Source organism: Miniopterus schreibersii (genome assembly GCF_964146895.1).
Source record: "Miniopterus schreibersii genome assembly, chromosome: 1".
Classification (NCBI taxonomy): domain Eukaryota; kingdom Metazoa; phylum Chordata; class Mammalia; order Chiroptera; family Miniopteridae; genus Miniopterus; species Miniopterus schreibersii.
The window spans coordinates 179794859-179812959 of record NC_138101.1 but is presented as its reverse complement, the minus strand read 5'-3'; the positions used below and the strand labels follow the sequence as shown (position 1 = coordinate 179812959).

Sequence of the window (18101 nt, the reverse complement as noted above, 5' to 3'; positions counted from 1 at the left end):
CACCAAGACCAGTAGGAGGGGTGGAGATGCGGGCGGATCGGGGCTGAATTGTGGAGACACGGCCACGGGCCTGCACCGGGTGCTGCAGGGTAAACCCAGAGGGACATCTCGGTGGCGGAGGTTTCCGGGAGGAGCGAGGGGTCCCAGCCCCACATCAGGCCCCTAGCCCAGGGTCCAGGGCCGGGAAGAGAAGTCCCCACAGCTCCGGGCTGTGAAACCAGCGGGGACTGTCTCTGAGGGTCAAGGAGGCTGTGGGAGCCCCAGGCTTTCCTCTTAAAGGGCCTGCACAGGAACTCACTCAGACACGCTCCCTCTGAGCCCAGCGCCAGGCAGCAGATGGAAAGGAACCTGGAACACGGGAAGGAACTAACCTGCCTGAAATTGGGGCAAGAGCTGGGGGGGCAGCTTCCTCCCAGACAGAAGAGCTGGCAGAGGCCATGGCTCCTTTGGCGAGTCCTCCCCGCACAAAGCCAGCAGGCAGGCGCCATATTTGAATCGCCAGCACCTGACTCGCACCTTTGGCCCCGCCCCGTGATTCCCGGAGGCCCCACCCCTCCCCACCTGCAGCTCATCCAGGCCATTTCCAGTGGCTTTTCTGTGCAAGTGGCCTCTTGAGCCTCATGCTCAGGACTTTCCTAATATCTCTCAAACAAGCAGCAGCATGCCCCATATGGCTTGATAAGTGACGCCAGGCCTAGCACTAGTGGCAGCCTGCACTGGCTCATAGCTTGGCCTCTCCTGGGCACCTCCAAGCCCAGCACAAGTAGCAGCCAACTACAGTTTACTGAGTAGCTCATGCTGGGTGCCCCTGGGCAAGGCACTGGCAGGCGCTGACTTTGCACCTCCCGGGAGACCCCAGAGACAGTGCACCTGGTGGTCAGACTTGACCACACTGGATTACAACCCTACCACATCCACGAGGGACACACTCAAGGGGCGCACTTGGTGAACACCAAAGCTCCACTGAAGTAAATCCTGCTCCATAGGGGTGTCTCCAGCACAGCAGCTCTTAGGCTGTAGTTGCAGCTCGTCCTCACAGCTGATTGGCATGGGGGTCAATTCCTTCCAGTGATGCCAGCAGCAACCAAAGCTCAACTACAACAGGACAGTGCACACAGCCCACACAAGGGGGTACCTAGAAGGCCCAGCTCAGGTGAATGGGGAGGCTGAGCCACTGGACCCTACAGGACACCTACTACACAAAGCCACTCTACAAATTCCAGGAGACATAGCAGCTCTACCTAATACATAAACACCTGGAAGCAGCCAAAATGTGGAGGCAAAAAAACATGTCACAAAGGAAAGAACAGAAGAAATCTCTAGAAGAGGAACTAAATGAAATAGAACCAAGCAAGCTACTAGGTACAGAGTTCAAAATTATGGTTATAAGGATGCTCAAGGATATTAGTAAGACTATTATGAAAACAAGTGAGACCATCGATGACACAATAAAGTACCAATTTGAAATGAAGGCTACACGAACTGAAATGAAGAATAATTTACATGGAATCAACAGTGGAGTAGAGGACGCTGAGAATCAAATCAGCAATTTGGAACAAGAGGAAACTAAAGACACCCAACCAGAAGAGCAAAAAGAAAAAAGAATCCAGAAATATGAACACAGTATAAGGAGACTCTGGGACAACTTCAAGAGGCCCAACATTCGTATTATTGGGGTGCCAGAAGAGGCAGAAAGAGACCAAGGAATTGAAAACCTAGCTGAAAAAATAATTACAGAAAACTTCCCTTCCTGAGGAAAGAAACAGACTTACAAGTCCAGGAAGCACAGAGGGTCCCAAACAAGAGGAACCCAAAGAGGCCTACACCAAGATACATCATAATTTAAATGCTAAAGGTTAAAGACAAAGAGAGAATCTTAAAAGCAGCAACAGAAAAGCAGTTAGTTACCTACAAGGGAGCACCCATATGAATGTCAGCTGATTTCTCAACAGAAACCTTGCAGGCCAGAAGGGAGTGGCAAGAAATATTCAAAGTGATGAAAAACAAGAACCTACAACCAAGATTACTCTACCCAGCAAAGCTATCATTTAGAACTGAAGGTGAGATAAAGAGCTTCTCAGACAAGGAAAAGCTAAAGGAGTTCATCACCACCAGACCAGCACTACAGGAAATGTTGAAGGGTCTTCTTTAAGAAGAAGCTAATGAACAAAAGAATTTGACAAACTAAACAGATCCAGAGACATTGACGCATACAACAAACGATCATATTTCAGAGGGAAGGGGGTAAGGGGTGGGAAGTGATTAACCAAAGAAGTTATATGCATATATGCATAACCCATGGGCACAGACAATAATGGGGTGAAAGCCTGGGGCGAGGGTAGGAGCGAGATGGAGGGGGTCAATTGGGAGGAAAAAATGGGACATTTGTAATACTTTCAGCAATAACGATAAATTTAAAAAAAAAAAAAAAAAGAGAGAGAGAAGGGATTCCATCTTACTGACCTTTATCTTCCCCAGAGACCTACCTGACACAGTCTTTTCACATATGGGCACTCCAAGTTTGCCGTTCAACAAAGTAAAATACTCTCCTCTTTAATTAACTCAGGAACAGACTAGCCCTGGCCAATGTGGCTCAGTTGGTTGAACATCGTCCTGTGCACCAAAAGGTTGCCGATTCGATTTCTGGTCAGGGCACATGCCCTGGTTGAGGGTTCATCCCCCGTCTGGGTGCATACAGTCGGGTTGCGTACGGGAAGCAACTGATCAATGTTTTTCTCTCACACTGACATTTCTCTCTCCCTCCCATCCCCCCTTCCTCCCTCTCCCTTCTTCTCTCTAAAATCAATAAAAACATTTTTTAAAAATAACAGACTAAAGCTTTTTAAATATCTGTAACATCTACCAAGTTAGTCTTCCTAATAAAAACCCTTACCCAGAGAGAAGTTCAGTGCAGTTTTCTGTAGTTCCTTTGTTCATGAATCCTAAAGAAAAATCAATAAGGTGGTGTTACTTAAGTAACTGACAAACCTGAGTCACCCTTGGACTGCTGCTGGGTAAACAAATCTTCTTTCTTAATTCTCCAAACAAGTTCTAATGTAAATTTGTTTAGGTTATTGTTGCTTTTCTGTTACATATTTGCAAAAGGTGGAACAAAGTTTCCATGGCAATGCCATTTTCATTGCTTATCCAGATTCTAAAGCCTATTCTGTCTGGATTTTACTGCTTTGTACCACCCATGCAAAGAAAGGCTGGCCTGGAACCACCCGGAACACTTGGCTTACACAACAGTAGTGTCAATACCAAACTGCACAGAACTCTTACCTTTGCTGCCCATCCCTAGTGAAAGGACACTGGAAGACCAGCATCATCACTCTCCTCCAACGCTGACCTAATTCAGTAACATAATTCTTGCTAAGTATAACCTGATTAAAATCCTAAACTTTAATTTGCAGAGGAAAGTGTTAACTAGGATTGGCTTCCTCTTACAATAAAAACATTTTGACATTCAACATGCAAGCAATTCAAAAACAGTCTTCATTTACTATGCAGTATTCGTGACTTTTCTAAAAGAAGAGCCCTAAAAAATTAACAAAACAAAAAAAAGAAAACAGATTTCAAATGGTACCGCCCTATCCTTAAAATATATATATGCTGCCCGGCTGGGCGTGGCTCAGCAGTTGAGCATCGACCTAGGATCCAGGCAATCAGGGTTTGATTCCCGGTCAGGGCACATGCCCGGGTTGTGGGCTCGATCAATGACCCTCTCATCATTGATTTCTGTCTCTCTCTCTCCCTCTCCTTTCCTCTCTCTGAAATCAACAGATACATTAAAATATATGTATATATATTTATATATATATATAAAAATATATATACATATATATACACACACACACATGCTAACAAGCTCACAGACACAGAGAACAGACTGGTGGTTGCCAGAGGGAGGGCAAGGGGGTGAGTGAAGGAATAAAAATATGTAAAGAAGGAATTGGACACAGAAGAGAGGTGAGGTTACCATCCCAGAAATACATTCACAGAGACGATGGCATCGAGAATGAGCAACCTGACCGGCACAGACTAGGTATATCAAAAATCTATGAAAGTATCCCATGTTGTCGCCCACAAAGTAAGTCTGTTCAATTCAACAATAATGCCACCTTATAATAAAGGTTTTTAATATCTCTAGGACCAAAAAGATCACAAGCAAATGCAATGCACTTGAATGGCTTCTAAAACCAATACCCCCGTGATTTTTCAAGCACAGAAGCTTTTAACACTTTATGTCAACAAATATAAAAGTGGACAGCTAGATGACTCTATTTTCTTTTTCTTTTTTAATATTTCTAATGTACTGATCACTATTATCCAAAAATTGAGAAAATCACCATAAATTTATCATTTCCTCTATAATCTAGCTGCTTCCAAATAAACGAAACAAGAGCAGAAGAGGTGGGAAAAGGGAAGATTATAAACTCATTAAATACGTGGCACATCAATTAATGCTCTATATCTAAATGCAAATTGTGCTGTGGTAGAAATAGCCAATTATTAATATTCTTTTTCCCCCATTCTCCCAATTAAGAGTGGGCAAATCCATTTTCCTTCACATCTGAAACAAGCGTTGAGAGGCTTATGTGAGGAGTGTATTAAGTGCTACTAAGTTTCTAGTAATTACTAGACTTTGGAACTCAAGTGCCATGGATTTTATACTTGAATATGACCATGACCACAGCAGTGTGATGATGATGAAGAGATGAGACGAGGCTGGACCTAAAAGTACTACAACATGGCCATACTAACCTCATTCCACCTGAGGTCATTCCTTGCCTCCCAAGGTTCTCCGCCAAGGCTGACCATCCTAACTACTCTAGATTTTAGATTTGTTCTACCCTCCCTTCCAAAAAACAGACCTATATCCTATTCCTCAAGATCCTGTTCTCCAGATAAATGAGATTGAGTTGACATGACATAGGCAGACGATATCTCCAGATATAACTTCTTCAGCAGTAACAGACAACTTAAAAGGAGTCTTTGGAAAGCATCCCGAAATTCCAGGTTGAACACAGAGCAATTCAGAGGTCAGTGAGTCCTTGAGCATCCTTTAAATAAGAGCATTAGGTAGCTGTTTATTCAACCTTCACCACGACTGAGCCTGGGCTACAAAGATATCATGAAATGAGCATCATTTTCCAAAACATAGTACAAGTTTTACACCATGAAGAATATTCAACTAAAAGTTATTTGCAGGAAGCAGTCAATTACCAAAGAGCAAAAACACAAATAGTTTAATTCCTGACAGCCCAAGAACACACTGATTACTCAAACACACCACCTTACACAGATATTCTACTTTATAATTTTTAAGACACTTTCCTGTCAATCATCTTACAAGTACAATACCCTTAATAACCCCACAAGAAACTTTATATTTCTTATGTATAGGTAAAGAAACTGGCAGTGTGTTTAACTGACTTACCCAGATTAAAACAGTAACTTAGGTCAAGGAAATCTCTATTTTATACAATAGGCCTAATGTGTTTATTTTCAAAAAGAAGTCATTTGAAAGAATATAGCAACAATTAATACGTTCTCAAAATACAAAGATGACTTATCATTTATAACATTTTATGCAATTATTAGCCCCCTCCAACAACAAAAAATGACAGTATTATGAAAACGGTAATATGGAAAATATGTAAGTTACTGCTTAATGTCTACCAAACCAAGCAAAAAGAAAATAAACGCCACTAACACTTTCTAACGTGAATGAAATCCAAAGCAAGAAATACACTAGTTTTCACATCACTCAAATGCAGTGGAACCTCCCCCCTCCACACACACACATTTTCTGTTTTCCATATATAGCGAAAGATAACACTGAATTCGTGTTTTGTATCCTAAAGATCAGATTAAGAATAACGTATGTTAATTAAAAGGCTTCATGTAAATAAACTAAAAAGTCCCTACAGGATAAAAGTAGATGACTGAATATATGCTTAGCTTCATTCCCTCCAAAGATGACAAATAAAAAAATGGGCAAAGAAACAACAGCATATAAGAGATGTCTACAGCATTCTGAAAGATGCAAAAACAATGCATCCTGGAAACTGATTTAGCAAACTGGAGAAAGATAAAACCCAACTGCTGGGGCTGAGATGAGGAAGTCACTAGGAAGAAAATTCTAGCTAAAAAGAAAAAGTCTACTTATGATGCAGAATTCCAGAAAGGCTACAAAACTGCGGTACTATGTAAAGGGTGAGGCTGAAAACAAAAGGCGTTGGTTTTAGGGTCTGTGTAAAGGAGCAATGAATTCCCCAACCCAACGACTGAGCAACTTAGGAGCATGAGACTGGAGTTTATTCTGTGTGCAACTAATGAGGAGATTTGGCCAGCCACAACAGAGAGTAGGAATGAGTCTCTCTACTGAAAATATGGGGCATCAGTTAACAGTACTCATCCAGCCACCTTCAGATTTACAGACTGGAAGACTTTTTTCTAGAGAAACTAACCAATCTGAAAAAGAAGATCAATAGAAACTGGCATCAAGGGACTCCCAATGAGAGTAGAACACCACAAACCCCAGCTCACCAGGCGCACATAGCATCCAATCAACTTTTAAGACAGAGTAGTACCAGAGAAAAGAGAACATTATAATTATAAAAGAGACAGTTTATCATGAGAAAACTGCTGCCTCTGAAGAGGGTGAGAAGAGTGGAGTACAGGACATTTTTATTTTCAAGCCATACTACTATTTTACTCACTGTTTAAGCCAGGCACATTATTACTTTGCTAAAAATACAAATTAAATTTAAAATAATAAATAAATACTTCCAAAATCTATAGTGTCCAATCTTGGGGCCTCTGTCAAGGAAATATTTCCAACTGAATTTGGATTCTCTAAAAATAAGGTTACAGACAAAATCAGTCTGAATAAAACACATGAGAAACATATGTTAACAGTTACAAAAAAATTAAAACTCCTACTTGTAAATTAAAGAACAAGTGGTTAAAAAACAATTTAGTAAAAGTCAAGAGTATGTAAACACTGAGTCCCATATCAAATATATCTAATTTTCTGATAAATAATGCAAATGATAATTAAGGAAGTAAAAATTTTTTTCAAATATAGTCACATCATGCTCAAGAAATAAATAATATGCCCAAAAGGCGTTTCTGCCCACTGTAATGGGTATCTCATGGAGTAGTATCCAATACCTCCTAAGAGCAGTACCTCACATCCATAGCAGAGTTGCTCTGCACAGACACATTACTACTCATTCAAATACGATGGCTCTAAACCCATTCCATCCAGTCTCTAGAGAGTGAATTATTTCTGAGGGTATCTTTTGCAAAACAGCTTTCAAATCACAAAAATACAAGGAAAGGGGGAAGGAGAGAGGGAAAAATATGATTAAAAAAAATTTTAATCTATATAATACATATTTCAAAACACTGGTAACATTTTAACCTATCCTTTTACAAGTTAGGTGGGAGACTTTCTGGAAACCCTGCAAAACTATTTATAGACCCACCCAACCAAAAACATTCTAATTAAATGCATAATATTAATTATAATTGTCTCAAGGGAACTCTACAGATGGTTTCTAAAGTAGACTCCATCCCATGGGGCAATTTCTCACTGAAGATGCACTCGGCCCATGTACTCATTCCGGTGTTTATAAAGTGTAATCTGTGATTATGCAATTGAATATTACAGTCACCCCAGGCCATTCTGTGTTTAAAGAGAAGTGTTTATGGCCATATCCTGCCAAACAACCATAATACCACTTAACCTCAGTTCAACCACTGCCTGAATGAACTTGTTAGGATTACATTGAAATACAGATGCAAAACAAACACTAGGCCAAGGAATGTAATGTCTACATATTAAAGGGGGGGGATTCTTATATAATGCCCCTGAGTCACTAGGACAGAATGTATATAAGTATTTAAATTCTGAAGGCTAGACATTTAAGTATGTGGATAAAAATAACAAATACTAAATTTTGGAAAAAGGAATGAATTCCTCTGAAGGGTGGAGGGTGTCATCTCAGAAAGCAGCTCCAAGTAGGTGGCAAAAAAGTACAATGCTGTTTCTGGATCTATCCAAGCAAATTAGCAAGTCTAGAAACAGGAGGAAAAGATGAATCTGAGGCCATTTTTTAAACGTACTGTTTAGAGTAGCCTGCGCCAGGTTACTGATCTGAGTCTACTGCATACCAGTGTTCACTAAAAGTCACCACCACCCGGCTGCTTCCTGTGACTTAAGCCCTCTTGGTGGTGGCAGGCTAACTCACAGTAAGCACGCCAAGACGCGAAGGCGGGCCGCGCACTCACTCTGTCGGTCAGCTATCAGGTGTGTATCGGCCAAGTGTTTCTTCTGAAGAGGACTCACAAACGGAAAACCCGAAACGAGACAGTGAGAATGTCTGAACTGTGGTTTATCAAACATTTCCTCGCTTCTTAATAAAATACAGAGGCCAGTTGGCAATGCTGAGAGACCACCGAGTACAGTGTTATTTCAACCATTCGGACACCACATTGCAAGTTTAAAAACGAGTCATCCATTAAGGAGACTGACGCTCACCATCACGGGGGCTCCAGACCGTCACTTAAACCTCCATTTCATTTTATCATTCAAGTGAAATGCGACACAGGAGTATACAAAGAATATACGTGAAACGTATTTGCTAAAATTCCATTCATAGTAATTGTTATTAAGAAATAACTACCCACAGCTCCTTAAAACGCTCGGTAATGCCTATAATAAAATTATGAGGACATACATTTCACTGTGTTTAAAAAATTTTGACTCTGCCTTCTGGTACTTCCATCAATTTAATCATTTGATCATTTTAATTCTTCGCTTCTCATGAATAAACACACCCTTCTGGAAATGGTCTCCTGTCACTCCAGGTAAGGGGAAGTATTACTAGAATTCCATTCGCAGTTCATCCAGGTCACCCCTGCCAAATGTTCTCACGAGCATTTCTTATTCACGCTAATATTACTCAGAAGTGATGGCAAATTAAGCATAAAGTGAACTACTCTATGTACCAGTGAGGAAACAGCACTATTTTATCCAGGTCATCCCATTAGTGAAAAACAGAACTCAAAATCAACTCCCAATTTAGTGGCCATTTTCACTCCAAAATACCATTCTTCTTATTAAATTCAGTAAGAATTTGCTTGTATTGGAGGTAAAATACTTGTACTCGGAAAATTACAGGATATTGAAGACACACACTGAGGATGATACAAATAAGTAGAAGCATATATCATGTCCATGGACTGAAAGAATTAACATTATCAAAATGTCCAGCCAGGCCGGGAGTGGCTCAGCGGTTCAGTGTTGACCTAGGATCCAGGCGATCGGGGTTTGAGTCCTGGTCAGGGCACATGCCCAGGTTGCGGGCTCGATCCCCAGTCGGGGCTGTGCAGGAGGCAGCCGATCAATGACTCTCTCATCATTGATGTTTCTATCTCTCTCTCTCCCTCCTTTCCTCTCTCTGAAATCAATAAAGATATATATTTTTTTTAAAAAAAGTCCATATTACCCAAAGAATCTATAGATTCAAAGCAATTCCTATTAAAATGCCAATGGCATATTTCACATAGAATAAATATTCTAAAAATTTATATGGAACCAAAAAATACACTGAATAGCTATCCCAGCAATCTTGAGAAAGAAGAACAAAGTTGGAGATATCACACTACCTGATATCAAACTATACTACAAAGCCACTGTAATCAAAAATAGCCTGGTACTGGCACAAGAACAGGCAGAGACCCCAGAAATCTACCTATGCCATATGGTCGATAAAGATTTGACAAAGGAGACAAGAGCATACAATGGAGTAAAGACAGACTCTTCAATAAATTTTGTTGGAAAAATTGGAGAGGTGCATTCAAAAAAATGAAACTAGACCACCAACTTATACCATAACACAGGGACACCGACAATAGTGCGGTGAAGGCCTGGGAAGGGGGTGGAAGTGGGAGGAGGGGAGTCAATGGAGGAAAAAGGGAACATCTGTAATTCTTTCAACAAAGATTTTTTTTAAAAATCTATCGAAAGAGGGAAATGAGACTACCAAAAAAAAATAAAGCAAGCAAAATTTATAAAAACCATATGAATAAGTTCTCCAAGGTCTAGAATATTTTACTACAAATTTTTTTAAGTCTAAGCTCTGTTCTTGTTATCGGAGAAATGCGTGGATGGTCTTTCTCCATTGCTAGTGGGAGCAGGGTCCTTATATCTCGATAAAAATGATTTTTTGAGACTCCCACAGAGGATGGGTAATTTTTTATTTGCTTGGAATTACATTTCTCAGTTTCCAAAGTCCCATTTCCTTTAACCCAGTCCTGAAAGATGTGCATCTGGGGATTCAGTAGAGTTAGAAGCAAAGCAGGTGTCCACAGTTTCCATTCCATGGTGGAGCTGGGTCTGGTTGAACATTAGGCTAGTTGAGTCATTAGTCCATTGTGTGGGGTTCACATGGCTGTGGGCCATGTGGGCAAATGGAGGAGCATGAGAGCCCCCACAAGCCAGGAGTCAAGAGCACAAGAGCATGAACCAAGAGAGCAAACTCTTTTGTTTAGGAGTTTAAGTATCTCAAATCCTCCCAGGCTTGCAGTGGTCATACCTACTGTGGCCAATAACCTGCTCCCAGGTATGACTGACAGGGAAGTACCTTCCTTCCCTATGTCACTTAGACTTTTCTGGACATGTGTCTATTCTTTCCCTGTCCAGTCCCTTCCCTCAGGATCTGCAGGGAACAGACTGGTGGGTTCCTCAGGTGTGTTAAATTGCAGTTTCCTGGCAAAGCTACACGAATGACATGCCTATATTATTTGGCCTTTCCTTTGTTCCTTTCCAGATATTAATAAATCAGGTTAATTACAATGATATCAATATCTAAGATTTCATACACAAGACATTTACTACTTCATCTTTCAATATCCTGAAAACAGGATAAATTCTTTAATAAGAATTAACTAATATTTTAATAAGAAAGAGCTAAGAATGTTCATTAGCATTTTTTGCAAAAGTGAAAAACTGAAAACAGGCTGATATCTATCAATATGGAAAATATATGAAAAAATTAAGCAGCTATAAACACAATGAGGGGGACTTATATATACTAATATGGAATGACCTAAGACATGTTACCAAGTTTAAACAAAACACAAAATATATAAAGTATGACTCTATGTTTCAACAACCAAAAAATGACTTATGTTACATGCATACATATTTATGCACTTAAATTCATACACCAAGAATTAAAAGAATGCAACCAATGGTCACCTCTTGGTTTTACTCTGCATATTTCTGTTATTTGACTATTTCAGCAAAACTGTACTTATGTAATTTATGAATCCCAAAGAAAGTTAGCCAATAAATACACCAGGCTAAAATCAAGTAAAAATGAGTTTTAGAAAACACTACAGTTTACAAAAGGATTTTGTACTCTTTTAAATAAATCCTTTAAGACATTACCTAATTTGATCCCCACAGTAAGCTTCTAGAACTTAAGGTAGTATATCCTTATTTTAAAAGTGGGAACAGACTCAAGTATTTATTAATTCGCAATTAATAAATGTAGAGCCAAAATGGAAACATTTTAGAGTCTCCTGACTCTAAAGTCAGTGTTCTGGTGTTCGGACTACAGAACCTCCATGAACTGGAAATGCTGAAATCGACTCCAAGGCTCTCTAAATCTCTGTAGTGCTTCTATTCACATGAAAGTTTGTAGTGCAGAGGAAAATGAGTCTAAGACCTGAGTTCCAGTCTTGACTCCATCACTACTAAGACTTCATGGCAAATCAAACTCAATTCCCAAGATTTTCTGTGGCTGCACATCAGATTCCACAGTGATATTTTTTTTAAATATTAATACCCAGGCCTGACCTCCAGTGATTAAAACTTACTTGGTGAGGTATCAGTACATTTATTAGAAGCTTCCCAGGTTATTCTAAGATGCAGCTTGGTTAAGACCACAACTTTAAGATTTAACATCTTTATCTGATAAAAATAAGACATAAAAATCATTTGTGCTAGATACTTCAGAGTTGAAATGGGCAATGACTATTACATGGGAAACCCTCTTATATACAATAAATGTCTTATATATGTAAAGAAATTATTCATTCAAACATGTACTATATCTTCTATGTGCCAGGCACGAGCTTGGGATGGAGAGAAAAAGCACTGCCCTCAAGAAGCTGGGAAACTATCACATCCTCAAATAACTACCAAGCAGTGGGGAGACCACAGCAGCAGCACAAAGACCAGCCCAGCCTTGGGACAAAGGTATACAGGGGTGATGGTGAAAAGAGGGCTTGGAGAGGCCTGCACAGAGGAGACCTTTCAGCTGGATCTTGGGCACTCACATCACACCCAGGCAAGTATTCAGAAGAGCCAGAGGTTCTCAGAGAGAGGTGCTGAGATCCTGGAGGTACCTGAGACCTCTTCAGGATGTCTGTGAGGTTAAAACTATTTTAATAATAATACTAAAACACATCACCACAAAAAACTAGAAACAACCCAAGTTCCCTCCAACTGGTAAACAGACAAACTGCAGTACATTCACAAACTGGAGTAAGACTCAGCAAAAAAAGGAACAAATTAGTGATACACACAACAGCACGGATGAATCTCAAATGTGCTGTTAAATGAAAGAAGCCGGACTCAAAAGGCTACAGACCATCTGGCTCTATTTTTATGACACTGGTGCAAAAGCAAAACTATAGGGCTAGAACATATGTCAGAGGGCATTGAGGCTAAGGGTAGGAGAACATTTTGGGGAAATGGAAATGTTCTAAAACATCATTGTGGATACACAACCACATGTGTTTGTCAAAACCCAGAGAAGGACTGTACACTAAAAAGGGTGGGTTTCACTTTATATGCTATACGTCAATAAATCTAACTTTTAAAAGTAATGTCATGTTACTTGCCAGTTTCACTTTCATTTTCCCATAAGTGTACCACATTCTCCAGAAGCTGCACAGCTGTGATGATGTCATCACTCTGCCCTAAGGAAATGTAAGCTTGTATATTCTCACGTAGGGGGGTGTATTTATTATATTTTATATTTTCCATCACCATTTATCCCATCTATGCCCTCTTCCACCTCCCCCACCCCAGCAACCACCACACTATTGTGCATGAGTCCTCTTTTTTTTTTTTTCCTTTTTGGCTCAATCCCTCCACCCCCATCAACATCACTACCACCCTCCCAGAGCTGTCTGCCTGCTCTCTATCTATGAGGCTGTCTCTATTTTGCTTGGTAGTTCAGTTTGTTCATTAGATTCCACATATGAGTGAACTCATACATATTTGTCTTTCTCTGTCTGGCTTATTTCACTTAGCATAAGGTTCTCCAGGCCCATCCATGCTGTCGCAAAGGGTAAAATTTTCTTCCTTTCTATGGCAGAGTTGTATTCCATTGTGTAAATTTTTCTCTGTTTTAATTTCTAATACAGTAAACAGTGAAGAATACAATCAACCTAAACAAAAATTCCCTTGGGGCTTCAATAATTTAACAATATAAAGGGTTTCTGAGACCAAAACTTTTGAGAATCACTGCTATAGACAAAGGGGAGGCCCAGAAGTAGTCTAAGCAGAGAGTAACAAGACCCAACTTTGTAGTGTGGTGCAGGTAAATTACTTAAGAAGTTACTACAAAGCTCTGAGTAAGGCTGATGCCAGAGTGCCCTGGAAAGAAATTTTGTCCATATATCATCTGTAGTGTGTTACTAATCCCAAGCCAGTTTCTCTCCACAGAGCTGTCTCTTTGCTGGTGTGTTAATGTTTTGCAGACTGAATCCTGCTAACTGGCCATATAGTCGGGAAACTGAATCTGCTACAAGAGGCGCCCCACAGTGCATTACTGATAAGTGGTTTTTGGGTTAGTCTTTCAATTACTACGGCCCCTCTTCAAACGATGCCAAGAATTTAAAACTGAGTTTCACGTATTTTAAAATTAAAAAGTCACCATCCTAAAGAGATATAGAAACTAATGGAGAAGTGGCTCAATACCTGAAAATCAATTAGGAAAATTAGGTAATTTCTTTAAAAGCTGATATGTTACTTCTCTAAAATGTGCTTTCATTTGCATCCAGAAACATGACAATCCCAACTTAGCACAATTTTTTCTGTGCAATCAGTGTGTGGTTTTTGGGGTGGGTGTTTTTTTTTGGGGGGGGGGGTGTTTAGTCTGGACAGTTCCCTTTCCTCCTGGGGAAAATTCATTTCTAAGTACTAACCCTGTAAATTGTAAATTATTTCAAGTACAGATCTCTTTCTCTAATCTTCTCATGCCCAGAACTATTATAAGTACTTTGGGATGCCACGAAGGTAGAGAAATTAACCTTAAAACCATCCATGTCTTTAAGTTTATATATTTAAGAGATATATATCTCTCTCAAATATACAGAAAATACATGGATGGAAAGATAGATAGATGATAGATAAGATAGATAGAGAGATGATATATCAATCAATCAACTGGAAGAAAAGTGGCAGATATCAGAAGAAAGGATGATTTCCTTCCCCTAAAAAAAAAAAACTTAAATAGTTTAAAAGCCACTTTAAATGGATGTGAGAATGTATTAACTACCACCACATACGGCTTCTCTAAATGTTTTAAGTAGCCAACCACACTGACACCTCTTAGGTAATCCCAATAGGTGAAAACTTGTCTAGAAAATGCAATTTGAGATCTTTTAAAAAATTCACCTACACTTCTATCCATGTGAAAGGGGGCAGGTCTAGACTTCTGACAAAGTAGCTCTGTATTATTAAGACAAAGTAAAATTAGATCCTTACCTGAAAGTGTGGTCCTTTTGATCTACCTCTTAGATAAAAATCTTGGAAATTAGGTTACAGTCAGTACTACAGGAGATTCAAATTTGAAGCTGAACCTATGGGTTGAAAAGAGGGAAATAATTAATGTGAAATATATGCACAATGAAGATAAAAACATCAATCTGATCAAAGATGAAACTACTGTACACTTGTTGAAGCCAAATGGTTTCTGCAGGAAACCTGCTTTCTGTGACTCAAATCCAAAAGGGAAAATTGGGTTGGTTCTTCCTGTCTTACCACCAAGAGTCAGCCAACTGGATGACAAAGTTTTCATACAACTGAAGCTCAAACTCTAGCCTTCCATCTGCTCTAATACTGTCATACCTTAGCAAAATGAAAGCGGAATAAAGGCTTTCCTCAGCCTCATAATTAAGTCTTTAATGGAGTACCCTGGCTTATTCTATCTAGAGCACATTGGAGCAAACTGCCAAGTTCTTCAAAACTTCAAATCCAGAAGACATGAAAAATGATGAGAGCAAAATCACAAAATAATTCAGGGACTTGAGAACTATCTCTGACTTTGGAGCTATGATTTCTAAAACATGACAAGCGAATCTCTCTTAGGTACTAAACTGCACTAGCAGCGTAATTGTGGAGCAGGGGCTTCCAGCCCAGTCATCTTAACCATGGCTGCACTTCGACCCCACCCACAACCACCCACCATTTGCCAAGATATGTTGCCAACATATACCATATATCAATGTCTAAACACGACTCTGCCAGACTGGGGTAAGAATCCAATCATTCAGTAGGTATTTCTGCATCTCCACTGAGAGCTAGTAAACTGGCTGATGTGATACAGACTTAACTGAAAACACACACAACAGTATGCCCTTCCAGGAGGAAAAGACCACGGGTATATCTAGCATGGTAAAACAACCATGTACAGTAAGTTTTCATTTAATGTCAATAGGTTCTGCAACTTCAAGCGAAATGATATATAATGCGACCAATTTTGCCACAGCCTAATTGATACAAATAAAAGTTAAGTTTCTAGGCATCTCATCATTATAACAAAACATTATTGGAGAACCTGCTGTATACACATATGCCAAAGGCCTCTTTACATTTACACCTATGATCAATAAAAAATCGGCAAACACAAGGCAATAAAACTCAGATGGCTACTTCCAACAGTAATACTAGGACTCCAAATGGCAAACTGCTCAGGGGTAGCAACTGTCCATTACCTAAAGATACCAGGCCCAATATGAAAATTCCTCATGTCTTAGGAGGTTGTCTCAAAAATGCTAAGAGGCTCATACGGTTCACTGTGCTTTGCAGAGAAGGACCTTTCATGAGCCACCCATGACTGCTCAGCAAGTTCTTGCATGATTCCTCTGGTAGTCACACAGGAAAACCCACGGACTAGACTAAAGCAAGGGGCACAGGCTCCCAAAATATTCATCTCAAGGAAACTATCTTGTGTGGAGACAATGAAGCTTGAAATATGCACAAATGTATGTTTAAATTTTAGAAAATATGTGCATGGGGCACTAAGCGGATCATGAGCAAACACAGATCAAAAGTTTTTAGAGCTGGAAGAGACCTCAATACCCCATTTATCATTGTGAAACCCTCGTTTTACAAGCAGTAATAAGTCAAAATCTCCTGACTGCCAGCTTAGTGCTCTTCCTCTGACACCCTGCTCTCAAATCAATTGTGGAAACACTATTTTGGAGCATATTAAAATAAAGTCATAACTCAGCTGCATGATAAATCTCATTTAACCATGTATTACAAAAGAAACAATTTACATAAAAAACTAAGAAGTAAAAGCCTTTAGAGTAGTCCCTGCTGGGGAAGGGGAAGGGTGGGGGTTGGCTGCCTTTCTCCATACAAGTATGATCTAATTTCATGGTCAGGAAAAGGCGTGTGCAAATTATCTACACAAATCATCTCTCTCTCTTTTAAAAATAAAATTGATCCCTTCCAAACAACTACCTCTGGGGAAAGGTACAAAACATAGTATCTTAATCTGCTTACACAGAATGCTGAAAGGACAAAAATATTAATCCTTTCTTCTCAAATTGAGGTTTAAAATGTAAAATAAAATGTCCTACATAAGGTATTTTCACTGTACTGTAATTAACTTCCTCTAATATAATATAGTTAACATCAAAACAGATCAAGTAGATTTATTTCCCTGCTATAATTTTCTTCAAAACTCTGATTTTTTTAAACACTTCTAAGAAAACAACCTAAGGTGATCTTTCATTCTGTTCACGTCTTCAAATTCTAAATAACAATTCCTCAAGCACATTTTTTGCAAACAAACAAAACAAGAAACAAACAAACACATACTCACACCCATAAAAAGGGAAGGCCATAAATAATTGGTATAGGATGAAATATCTGCATAAATTTTTTTAATTTTTAAGGTAAAACAGAAATTTCTACACAAATTCATAATTGTTCCCTGGATTATCTCCAAAGACGAGTCTATACACACATCTCCTATTAAGAATACGTTGGTGAAAATTTGTGACCAAAACTAGTACCAATTCTGCCATGAATTAGTTGTGTGATGTTAGGAAAGTCATTTAAGATTTGGGCTTGACATCTTCCTAAGACATTAAGTATCATCTTTATCTCCCTTGAATGCTAAAAGGCAAATATATCTTTAAATAGTAAAAGAAGGCTTTATAAACCACATTATGCCCTAGAACTTACTGGGAGACTGCCACCAGCTTTGCTAAATGAACATTTTAGAACATTATAGACTTTAATTGCATGAAATGTATGTATATTCTTGTCTCATGTCTCAGCTTTTCCAAAAACGTTCAGAATGTACTTTCCACATCTGGGGGATGCTACCAGAAGCATTTTCCACTCAGAAGAGATCTTGGCTCCTTCCTCTTCCCTCCCACTGCCTCAGGACCCTGACAGTCTTAAGCCTGTTTGTTTTTGCTGCAATGTTGAAAATGAAAATAAATAGGTAAATGAATTAAAAAAAGAAAATGAAAATCTAAATCATATTTAAAACCAGCTACTGTCCACGTCTGCATACGAAAAACTGTGTGTTTTCATCATTTAGTAATCTAGACTTTAATAGTGAAAGCATGTGCTCCACTGATACTATCTGAACATTTAATGATTTTTTTCCATCTGAATCCAGGTTCCTTGTTTATTGCCAAAAAAGCAAGGAAGTTCCAGAATACTGTACATAACACAACTCACACACTTATTTTCCTTACATTTCACATGATGATTTTGCCATCCCCAATGAGTTCATGAATAAATAATCACTAGGGTTGAGAAT

At 39.3% G+C, this 18101-nt stretch overlaps 1 protein-coding gene across 8 annotated transcripts in view; it reads right to left on the bottom strand.

Moving 5' to 3' along the window:
- SIPA1L1 (signal induced proliferation associated 1 like 1) overlaps window positions 1-18101 on the bottom strand; it is a 392555-nt gene that overhangs the window by 260928 nt on the left and 113526 nt on the right. For 7 of the 8 annotated variants that reach the window (XM_081116818.1, XM_081116817.1, XM_081116822.1 and 4 more), the window contains one exon: window positions 14801-14895. The gene's annotated coding sequence lies outside the window, so the exon portion shown is untranslated. Of the gene's footprint in view, window positions 1-2893; window positions 2943-14800; window positions 14896-18101 lie in introns of all 8 variants that reach the window. The other variant, XM_081116824.1, reaches the window with a different exon arrangement.